The sequence below is a fragment of the Schistocerca cancellata genome, chromosome 4, assembly GCF_023864275.1.
Source record: "Schistocerca cancellata isolate TAMUIC-IGC-003103 chromosome 4, iqSchCanc2.1, whole genome shotgun sequence".
Classification (NCBI taxonomy): Eukaryota; Metazoa; Arthropoda; class Insecta; order Orthoptera; family Acrididae; genus Schistocerca; species Schistocerca cancellata.
Genome location: NC_064629.1, coordinates 36,366,733 through 36,377,119, shown reverse-complemented (window position 1 = coordinate 36,377,119; position 10,387 = coordinate 36,366,733).

The following is a 10,387-nucleotide window of genomic DNA, read 5'->3' as shown; positions in this document are numbered from 1 at the left end:
CTATGGGACCAAACTGATGAGGTCATCGGTCCCTAGGCTTGCACACTACTTAATCTAACTTAAACTAACTTGCGCTAAGGACAACACACACACACACACACACACACACACACACACACGCATGTCCGAGGGAGGACTCGAACCTCTGACGGTGGGAGCCGCGAGAACCGTGACAAGGCCCCTTAGGCCGCGCAGCTACCCCACGCGGCCGGTGGGGATTGGAAATTTTGGTAATCTGCGGTAAGGTCTTATGGGACCAACCTTCGGGGTTCCAAACACCCGAACAGTACTCAAGAATAGGTCGCACAAGCGTTCTATACGCCGCCTTCTTTATGGATGAGTAACAATCTCCCCCCCCCCCCCCCCCCGCATGAACCATGGACCTTGCCGTTGGTGGGGAGGCTTGCGTGCCTCAGCGATACAGATAGCCGTACCGTAGGTACAACCACAACGGAGGGGTATCTGTTGAGAGGCCAGACAAACGTGTGGTTCCTGAAGAGGGGCAGCAGCCTTTTCAGCAGTTGCAAGGGCAACAGTCTGGATGATTGACTGACCTGGCCTTGTAACAATAACCAAAATGGCCTTGCTGTGCTGGTACTGCGAACGGCTGAAAGCAAGGGGAAACTACGGCCGTAATTTTTCCCGAGGGCATGCAGCTTTACTGTATGATTAAATGATGCTGGCGTCCTCTTGGGTAAAATATTCCGGAGGTAAAATAGTCCCCCATTCGGATCTCCGGGCGGGGACTACTCAAGAGGATGTCGTTGTCAGGAGAAAGAAAACTGGCGTTTACGGATCGGAGCGTGGAATGTCAGATCCCTCAATCGGGCAGGTAGGTTAGAAAATTTAAAAAGGGAAATGGATAGGTTAAAGTTAGATATAGTGGGAATTAGTGAAGTACGGTGGCAGGAGGAACAAGACTTCTGGTCAGGTGACTACAGGGTTATAAACACAAAGTCAAATAGGGGGAATGCAGGAGTAGGTTTAATAATGAATAGGAAAATAGGAATGCGGGTAAGCTACTACAAACAGCATAGTGAACGCATTATTGTGGCCAAGACAGATACGAAGCCCACACCTTCTACAGTAGTACAAGTTTATATGCCAACTAGCTCTGCAGATGACGAAGAAATTGAAGAAATGTGTGATGAAATAAAAGAAATTATTCAGATAGTGAAGGGAGACGAAAATTTAATAGTCATGGGTGACTCGAATTCGAGTGTAGGAAAAGGGAGAGAAGGAAACGTAGCAGGTGAATATGGATTGGGGCTAAGAAATGAAAGAGGAAGCCGCCTGATAGAATTTTGCACAGAGCACAACTTAATCATAGCTAACACTTGGTTTAAGAATCATGATAGAAGGTTGTATACATGGAAGAACCCTGGAGATACTAAAAGGTATCAGATAGATTATATACTGGTAAGACAGAGATTTAGGAACCAGGTTTTAAATTGTAAGACATTTCCAGGGGCAGATGTGGACTCTGACCACAATCTATTGGTTATGACCTGTAGATTAAAGCTGAAGAAACTGCAAAAACGTGGGAATTTAAGGAGATGGGACCTGGATAAACTGAAAGAACCAGAGGTTGTACAGAGTTTCAGGGAGAGCATAAGGGAACAATTGAAAGGAATGGGGGAAATAAATACAGTAGAAGAAGAATGGGTTGCTCTGAGGGATGAAGTAGTGAAGGCAGCAGAGGATCAAGTAGGTAAAAAGAAGAGGGTTAGTAGAAATCCTTGGGTAACAGAAGAAATATTGAATTTAATTGATGAAAGGAGAAAATATAAAAATACAGTAAATGAAGCAGGGAAAAAGGAATACAAACGTCTCAAAAATGAGATCGACAGAAAGTGCAAAATGGCTAAGCAGGGATGGCTAGAGGACAAATGTAAGGATGTAGAGGCTTATCTCACTAGGGGTAAGATAGATATTGCCTACAGGAAAATTAAAGAGACCTTTGGAGATAAGAGAACCACATGTATGAACATCAAGAGCTCAGATGGAAACCCAGTTCTAAGCAAAGAAGGGAAAGCAGAAAGGTGGAAGGAGTATATAGAGGGTCTATACAAGAGCGATGCACTTGAGGACAATATTATGGAAATGAAAGAGGATGTAGATGAAGATGAAATGGGAGATACGATACTGCGTGAAGAGTTTGACAGAGCACTGAAAGACCTGAGTCGAAACAAGGCCCCCGGAGTAGACAACATTCCATTGGAACTACTGACGGCCTTGGGAGAGCCAGTCCTGACAAAACTCTACCACCTGGTGAGCAAGATGTATGAAACAGGCGAAATACCCTCAGACTTCAAGAAGAATATAATAATTCCAATCCCAAACAGAGCAGGTGTTGACAGATGTGAAAATTACCGAACAATCAGTTTAATAAGCCACAGCTGCAAAGTACTAACACGAATTCTTTACAGACGAATGGAAAAACTAGTAGAAGCCGACCTCGGGGAAGATCAGTTTGGATTCCGTAGAAATACTGGAACACGTGAGGCAATACTGACCTTACGACTTATCTTAGAAGAAAGATTAAGGAAAGGCAAACCTACGTTTCTAGCATTTGTAGACTTAGAGAAAGCTTTTGATAATGTTGACTGGAATACTCTCTTTCAAATTCTAAAGGTGGCAGGGGTAAAATACAGGGAGCGAAAGGCTATTTACAATTTGTACAGAAACCAGATGGCAGTTATAAGAGTTGAGGGACATGAAAGGGAAGCATTGGTTGGGAAGGGAGTAAGACAGGGCTGTAGCCTCTCCCCGATGTTATTCAATCTCTATATTGAGCAACCAGTAAAGGAAACAAAAGAAAAATTTGGAGTAGGTATTAAAATCCATGGAGAAGAAATAAAAACTTTGAGGTTCGCCGATGACATTGTAATTCTGTCAGAGACAGCAAAGGACTTGGAAGAGCAGTTGAACGGAATGGATGGTGTCTTGAAGGGAGGATATAAGATGAACATCAACAAAAGCAAAACGAGGATAATGGAATGTAGTCGAATTAAGTCGGGTGATGCTGAGGGTATTAGATTAGGAAATGAGACACTTAAAGTAGTAAAGGAGTTTTGCTATTTGGGGAGCAAAATAACTGATGATGGTCGAAGTAGAGAGGATATAAAATGTAGACTGGCAATGGCAAGGAAAGCGTTTTTGAAGAAGAGAAATTTGTTAACATCGAGTATAGATTTAAGTGTCAGGAAGTCATTTCTGAAAGTATTTGTATGGAGTGTAGCCATGTATGGAAGTGAAACATGGACGGTAAGTAGTTTGGACAAGAAGAGAATAGAAGCTTTTGAAATGTGGTGCTACAGAAGAATGCTGAAGATTAGATGGGTAGATCACATAACTAATGAGGAAGTATTGAATAGGATTGGGGAGAAGAGAAGTTTGTGGCACAACTTGACCAGAAGAAGGGATCGGTTGGTAGGACATGTTCTGAGGCATCAAGGGATCACCAATTTAGTATTGGAGGGCAGCGTGGAGGGTAAAAATCGTAGGGGGAGACCAAGAGATGAATACACTAAGCAGATTCAGAAGGATGTAGGTTGCAGTAGGCACTGGGAGATGAAGAAGCTTGCACAGGATAGAGTAGCATGGAGAGCTGCATCAAACCAGTCTCAGGACTGAAGACCACAACAACAACAACAATCTCCCAAAATTCTCCCAATAAAACGAAGTTGAGCATTCGCCTACCCTACGAACAACCTGATGTGCTTATTCCATTCCATATTGCTTTGCCAAGTTACGCCCAGATATTTAATAGATGTACCTGTGTCAAGCAGCATCTTATAGATGCTGTATTCGAATGTTACTGGACTGTTTTTACTACTCATTCGCATCAAATTACATTTTTTTACATTTATATTTTTACCATTCATTACATCAACCTGAAATTCTGTCTAAGTCATCTTGTATCCCCCTAAAGTCACTCAATGAACCTTCCCGTACACCATAGCGTGATCAGCAAACAGTCGTAAATTGCTGCTCATCCTTTCCGTCACATCATTTATGTACGTAGAGAGTAAGTGCATTCCTAGCACACATCCCTGGGCCACTACTGGCGATACCCTGGTCTCCGAAGAATGTTCGCCGTCGAGGACAACTTACTAGGTTCTATTACTTCAAAAGCCTTCGAGCCGCCCACATATCTGGGAACCTTAACTGCATGCTCGGACCTTCGTCAACGGTTTTCAGTGGGCCACCGTGTCAAATTTTTCCGAAGTCTAGAAACACGGAATCTGCCTGTTGCCCTACATCCATGATTTGCAGAATATCATGTGAGAAAAGGCAAGATGAGCTACGCACGAGCGATGCTTCCTAAATCCGTGCCGATTTGTGGACAGAAGCTTTCCTGTCCCAAGGAAATTTATTATATTCTAACTCTGAATACGTTCAAGTGTTCTGTAGCACACAGATGTTAAGTATATTGGCCTATAATTATGCAGGTCCTTTCTTTTACATTTCTTATGTACAATGGTCACCAATGAGTTTTTCTAGTCGCTTGCGACTTCACTGGGCGGCAGATTCACGATAAATGCAAGCTAAGTAATGGGCCAGTGACGAAGAGCACCCTTTACCAAACCGAACTGGGATTCCATCTGGACCTGACAACTTTTTTTTTCTCAACTCTTTCAGCTGCTTTTCTACGCCACGGATGCCTGTTTCGATGGCCTTCGTGTGTTAGTCCGTACGGCAGTCGAATGATGGTATGTTTGTACGATCTTCCTGTGTGAATGGTTTCTTAAACACTTAATTTCAAACTTAAGTTTTTCTTTTTCTATCTCCAGTAGCCAACTCAGACTGGCTGACGAGTGACGAGATAGAAATCACCGACGCGATTAGTGATTTTGCGTGTGACCATAATTTTTTCGAGTTCTCGGGAAGATCTTTCACTAAGGCATGACGGTGGAAGTTGTATGCTTCGCACACTGATCTTCTTATAGAGGCACTAATTTCTACCAACTTCTGCCTGTCAACATTTTGGCCTTCTTATTTGTGGACTCCTCCGTCACTTCTTGGTAGAACAATTCCATGTTTATTCAGCCTTAAAATTTGTGCGTTCTTTTTTGAACCGCCAGTGCAACAGTGTGTTTCCTCAGCATTTGATTATTAAAACATGGTGAGTTCTTTTCATCCTTAATCCACTTACTTGGTACGTACGTCTCCAGAGCGGGATTTACAATCAGTTTAAGCTTTGCCCATAATTCCTCTACGAGCGCCATATAGGAGCTAAATTATTGTCATTGTCTAAGTAGGATGCTAACAATTTCTTGTCTGCTTTTTAGAGCATAAATACTCTCCTAGCCTTCTTGACATATCTAGTAACCGTCGTCGTTGTGAAGAGACGATCACTAACCCCCGTGTCTGCATTGGCATTGCCAATAAGGTCATGTCTGTTTGTAGCGACAAGGTTGAAAATATTTCCACTGCGTGTTGGTTTTCTAACTAGTTGCTCAAGGCAGTCTTCGGAAGATGTGTTCAAAATTACTTCACTGGACTGTCAGATTCAAGTCGCCTGCAACTAGTACTGCATGATCTGGGTAATTCCGCGCTACTGAGCGTAGACTTTCTTTGAATGACTCTATAACTGTTACTCTCGTCCTTACGTTTTGCACATCAGTGTTGAAAGGTCTCTGTTGGATTCCTTTCATGTTAATTTCTAAAATCTGTTGTCATTTACGGCATAAATTCCTCTTCTAAATTTACTGTGGCGTTTCTGACTATCTGGGAGGAGACTGAGTAGTGGAACGTGTTACTTTTACACATAAACAAGAACGATCTGTCACACTACTACACTTTAAAACACAGTTTATATGTAATTCATGTCACACAGTCTCATACGGAACCTACATCCGCTTTCTTTTATATACTGTATATGATAAGATACTGTCATCCCCCTTCCCTTCTTGGACTCGCATTCGGGAGGACGACGGTTCAATCCCGCGTCCGGCCATCCTGATTTAGGTTTTCCGTGATTTCCCTAAATCGCTCCAGGCAAATGCTGGGATGGTTCCTTTGAAAGGGCACGGCCGACTTCCTTCCCCATCCTTCCCTAATCCAATGAGACCGATGACCTCGCTGTTTGGTCTCTTCCCACAATCAACCAACCAACCTTCCCCTCTGTGTGAGAGGATGAATGAGCAAATGTATTTCTAGTTGCATGCTTGAGGATAGCACACAAGCCTGTCTGCTAGAGAACAGTAGGACCAACGTCGGAACAGGTAGCCACGCTTTCTAAAAGCAAAGAGGTTTATATCCTTAGTATGGTCCTGTCCGTCCCTTGTCATGTTGGTATAGGAAGCTGCCCCTCTGGCCACTTCCGTTTGTATTTGTGAGCCACCCTCAGGAAGGGACCACGTCAGTCTGTCCGTGGCGAGCGTCTGAAGTGGTAAGATCTCTGGCTAAGCGCGTGTCTGCTAAGTCCGTAGGACAATGGATTTCTTAAAGTTCATCCTAACTGAAAATTTAATCACCTTTATTTCAGGTTTAGCTCTAAAATATCTAATGTTATCTTAAATTGCAACGCAGTGTATTTCGAGTGTGAAGTTCAGAATATTTTCCAGTAGTTGCTTTGTCACTACTTTGTGAGTAAAGTGGAACCACGTGTTGATCAGTAACTCTAACTAAGATCATCAATATTAAATGCGAGTGTGCGTGAGATTATAACATCTCGTCTTGACAATATTTTTCAATATAGCAACTTTTCTTTATGTTCAACTCACGTGGGGTGTACTTTGTGAGACCACTACCACGTGCTTATATAATTGTTTGACCCATCAGGTTAATAGTAAGACGTTAGTAACCAGTTCGAGGTTTTTCTTTCGTAAATTGCTTTTCGACCTAATTTACTTTAATTATCAAAATTATTGTGGAGTTACACGCTTTGTGTAAACCAAGTTGACCACGTGAAGCATGTGGTGTAATCATCAAAGTAGCCCTCAGATATTCTTTTTGGGAAGATTTCACAGAGAGTTAGTATGAATTTAGTATACCAGCGTGTGGTAATTATATGACGGACAGGATTGTGCTACGAACGTAATTTCTTTGGGTGAAACTTGAATCGGTTGGTTGTGGTTAATTTCCTCTTGCATATGTTTCAACGTTCTTTGTGTGTTATTTGATGAATGCAGTGTTGTATGCAGTGTCCCAATCTTGGCTCCATATTTGATGTGTTCCGTAAGATTACAATCTCACATTTTCACAATCCTAAATAAGGCACCAGCTTAGTTACGACTCAAGTTTAATATGCTGAAATTTCAATGATCAATGTTAAAAATAAATTTCCAAATACAAACTGATTAAACTGATTTATTTCTTTTTATTTAAATTCTCTCATATATATATATATATAAAATCACCGGTTGTCGTATGACTATTAAAAGATTATAATTAATGCTAGTCTGGTTGGGAATTTGGTAAACTAGACTGGATACCTGGTGAAACAGTTGCGTAGTAATGCAAGGTTAACTTCCTCAGATAGCTCACAGCTTTTAACCCGCTTTTATTGTCTATCAGCACCGCTTACACCAAAAATTAAAGCAACAGCGTTACAGTGTATACTGCGTCTCTCTTGATACGGGCCTTGCTGTGTGGCGTCCTTTTTGTGTATGGCTGTGTCTCTTATCTTCTGTCGGACACAGCACAAACCTATATTCTTGTATTACTCCTTTTCTTCGTTTTCTGATATCAGTGTATTGTAGACTCCAAAAATTGTGACGATGTCTCTTCTATAAGATTTCACCAAGGCTTTTTGGAATTGTTCGTATCCTTTTTCCATCTGTTCGTCTGCGCAGTCTGAAGTAAGCCGCTGTACCTGAGTAAACACGAACTCTCTAGGTAATGTCTCAAACTTCCCTCATAAAAATTCTTTCCCTAAGTCCCCAGACGCTGATTATTTTTGAGCTACCTTCCTTTTCACTCTAAAACTACAGAATTAATTACTCGAATAAAGATTTCGACAAATCTCCCCTAAAAAGATCACCACCGTTTGACCATCTCAATTCGTCCACTCATAAGATATCCCAGACATTCAGTTCAGCCTCCCATCCCGCAATTCAAATGGTTCAGATGGCTCTGAGCACTATGGGACGTAACATCTGAGGTCATCAGTCCCCTAGAACTTAGAACTACTTAAACCTAACTAACCTAAGGACATCACACACATCCATGCCCGAGGCAGGATTCGAACCTGCGATCGTAGCGGTCGCGCGGTTCCAGATAAAGCGCCTCGAACCTCTCGGCCACACCGGTCGGCCCCCCGCAGTTCCCCACCCACCCTTCCTCAATGACCTTGCAATTCCACGTTACTAAATCTGCACGTGTCTCGTTTATGTCCTAATTGGTATAATTTTCTCTGAGATTTTTTTGAGTGCCTACCAAACGCATATTGTCGCAAATCTGTCAAACTGAAGAGCATCAAATTGATCTCTTTTCATTATTAGACAAGATCCTAATTTTATGCATTTCAAGAATCTGCTCCACTGTTGGAATTTAATAATATTTTTGGCACTGTCGGAACCTGACGGTTTCATTTTAACAGTAGCTTAGTGTCTGTTCAACGTGGTATCCGAAATTTGCTCGTTGCCGCATAAACAGACAGATTAAATTGGACGCCCGAAATCCGCTTGCAGCTCCGCTCCGCTCCCTTTGTACCTTACGGTCCCTTAGGCTATAAAGCATTTCAGTAGATGCCGAGTGACGTACTTGATGAACTGCATTCCTTTCGTGGAATGTTCGGCTATTAATCGTCAGTTAGCATATTTGTGCCCTATTAGAGAGTTTAATGCGTTTCCATTCCAGCAGCATCAGAATTTCGCCCTCTGAAGCAAGCTCGACTGAATTATCTCGCATTGTCCGACTCCAAAGCTGGGTGGTCAGAGTGGTGTAATGCCGCGTCCTAGGAGCACTGCTCGATTCCCGTCCGGGTCGGTGATTTTCGCCGCGCGGGGAGTGAGTGTTGCGTTCTCTTCATCATTATTTCATCCTCGTTGACACACAAGTCGCCAAAGTGGCACCAAATGATGTGCGTACAAATACAGCTTGTGACGCAGGAACGACGACATATGGAATTTTGTGTCTGACCGTGGGACGTGAACCGATAGACAAAGCGGTTAGCCGGCACGGCTGCTCAGCGTGTTCGGTCAGAGGGTTAGCTGCCTTCTGTAATAAAAAGAAACTGAGTGAATGGATCAGCGCTGAACGTGAACGGATGTCATGAGACGTCCGCCCCGAACTAATACAATGAACAATAATGAACAAAGTGAGCAAAAAAAAAAAAAAACTGTTAAGGCGACTTCTTGCGTAAAGCGAAACATACAGGTTCGATTCCCGATGCAGCACAAATTTTCATTGTCGTTATTCCCTTATGCAGGTGACGGTCGTTCATATTCGGAACTGTGAACGCATTTCATGGCTCTGAAATCGGTGTGATGCTAAACTCTATACATCATTTCGTTATGTTTGTCAGAGTATGTCTGCCTGATTCCGTATTTCAGTTTGTGAGCATGATACTTCATTACTCTGTACCTTTCTCCATTTTCTCACTCTTTCCTAGCCTTTGCCATGTTGTATGGGCTCCAGTCTTTTAATGATCTGGCAAATTTATGGAATTTTAACTTTGTGGCCGGATGCCCTTCCTGCCGCCACAGTCATGGGTTAACCTATAAGAAAGGGTTCCGTAGCCGCCATCTGTCTATGAATATTGTAAACATTGTTCTGCGTGTTTTCGTATTTTAACTGCTTGTCAGAGGCTCGGATAATGATTCCTTAAGCTCTCAAGAGGACTGATCCACTGTCTGACGGGCCACAGTTCAGATAACACGTGCTTGAACAGAATCAGAAGGAAATAAACGAACGAATGTACCTGCGGAGAAATGGGTATTCCTAAGCACACTGTGTTCGTAAACCCTCTTCATGAGCACTTTGCTAATACTGACCGGAAACGAATGACTGTTCATGGAATGATACACTGCCAGACCATAAAAGTAGGGCACCCAGAAGACACGATCGGACGTCAATGTAACTTCGTACACGACCACACCATCGGGTATGTAAATGAATCGATTTGTATTGTAGTTCTCCGTGACAGAATGGTCACCAGAGTGCATTAGTGATGTTCGTGTTTAGTGGTGTTACTAGACCTGATAGGGTACAAAAGAGGCGTGAACAGAGTCAGACGTTAAGTGATCAACGTGAAGGCCGCGGAGGTGCCTCATTCTCGATTGAGACAGCAATGTCAGCACTTGACATAGTTTGAAAGGGGCCTCGGTTTGGGTCTCCATCTAGCCAGCTGCTCAAATCGTGGATTATCCAGATTAGTGGGTCGGTAAAATGCGACAGTGGCCCAATTGGTAGTGTACGGGGACGTTCAGTCTCGTAA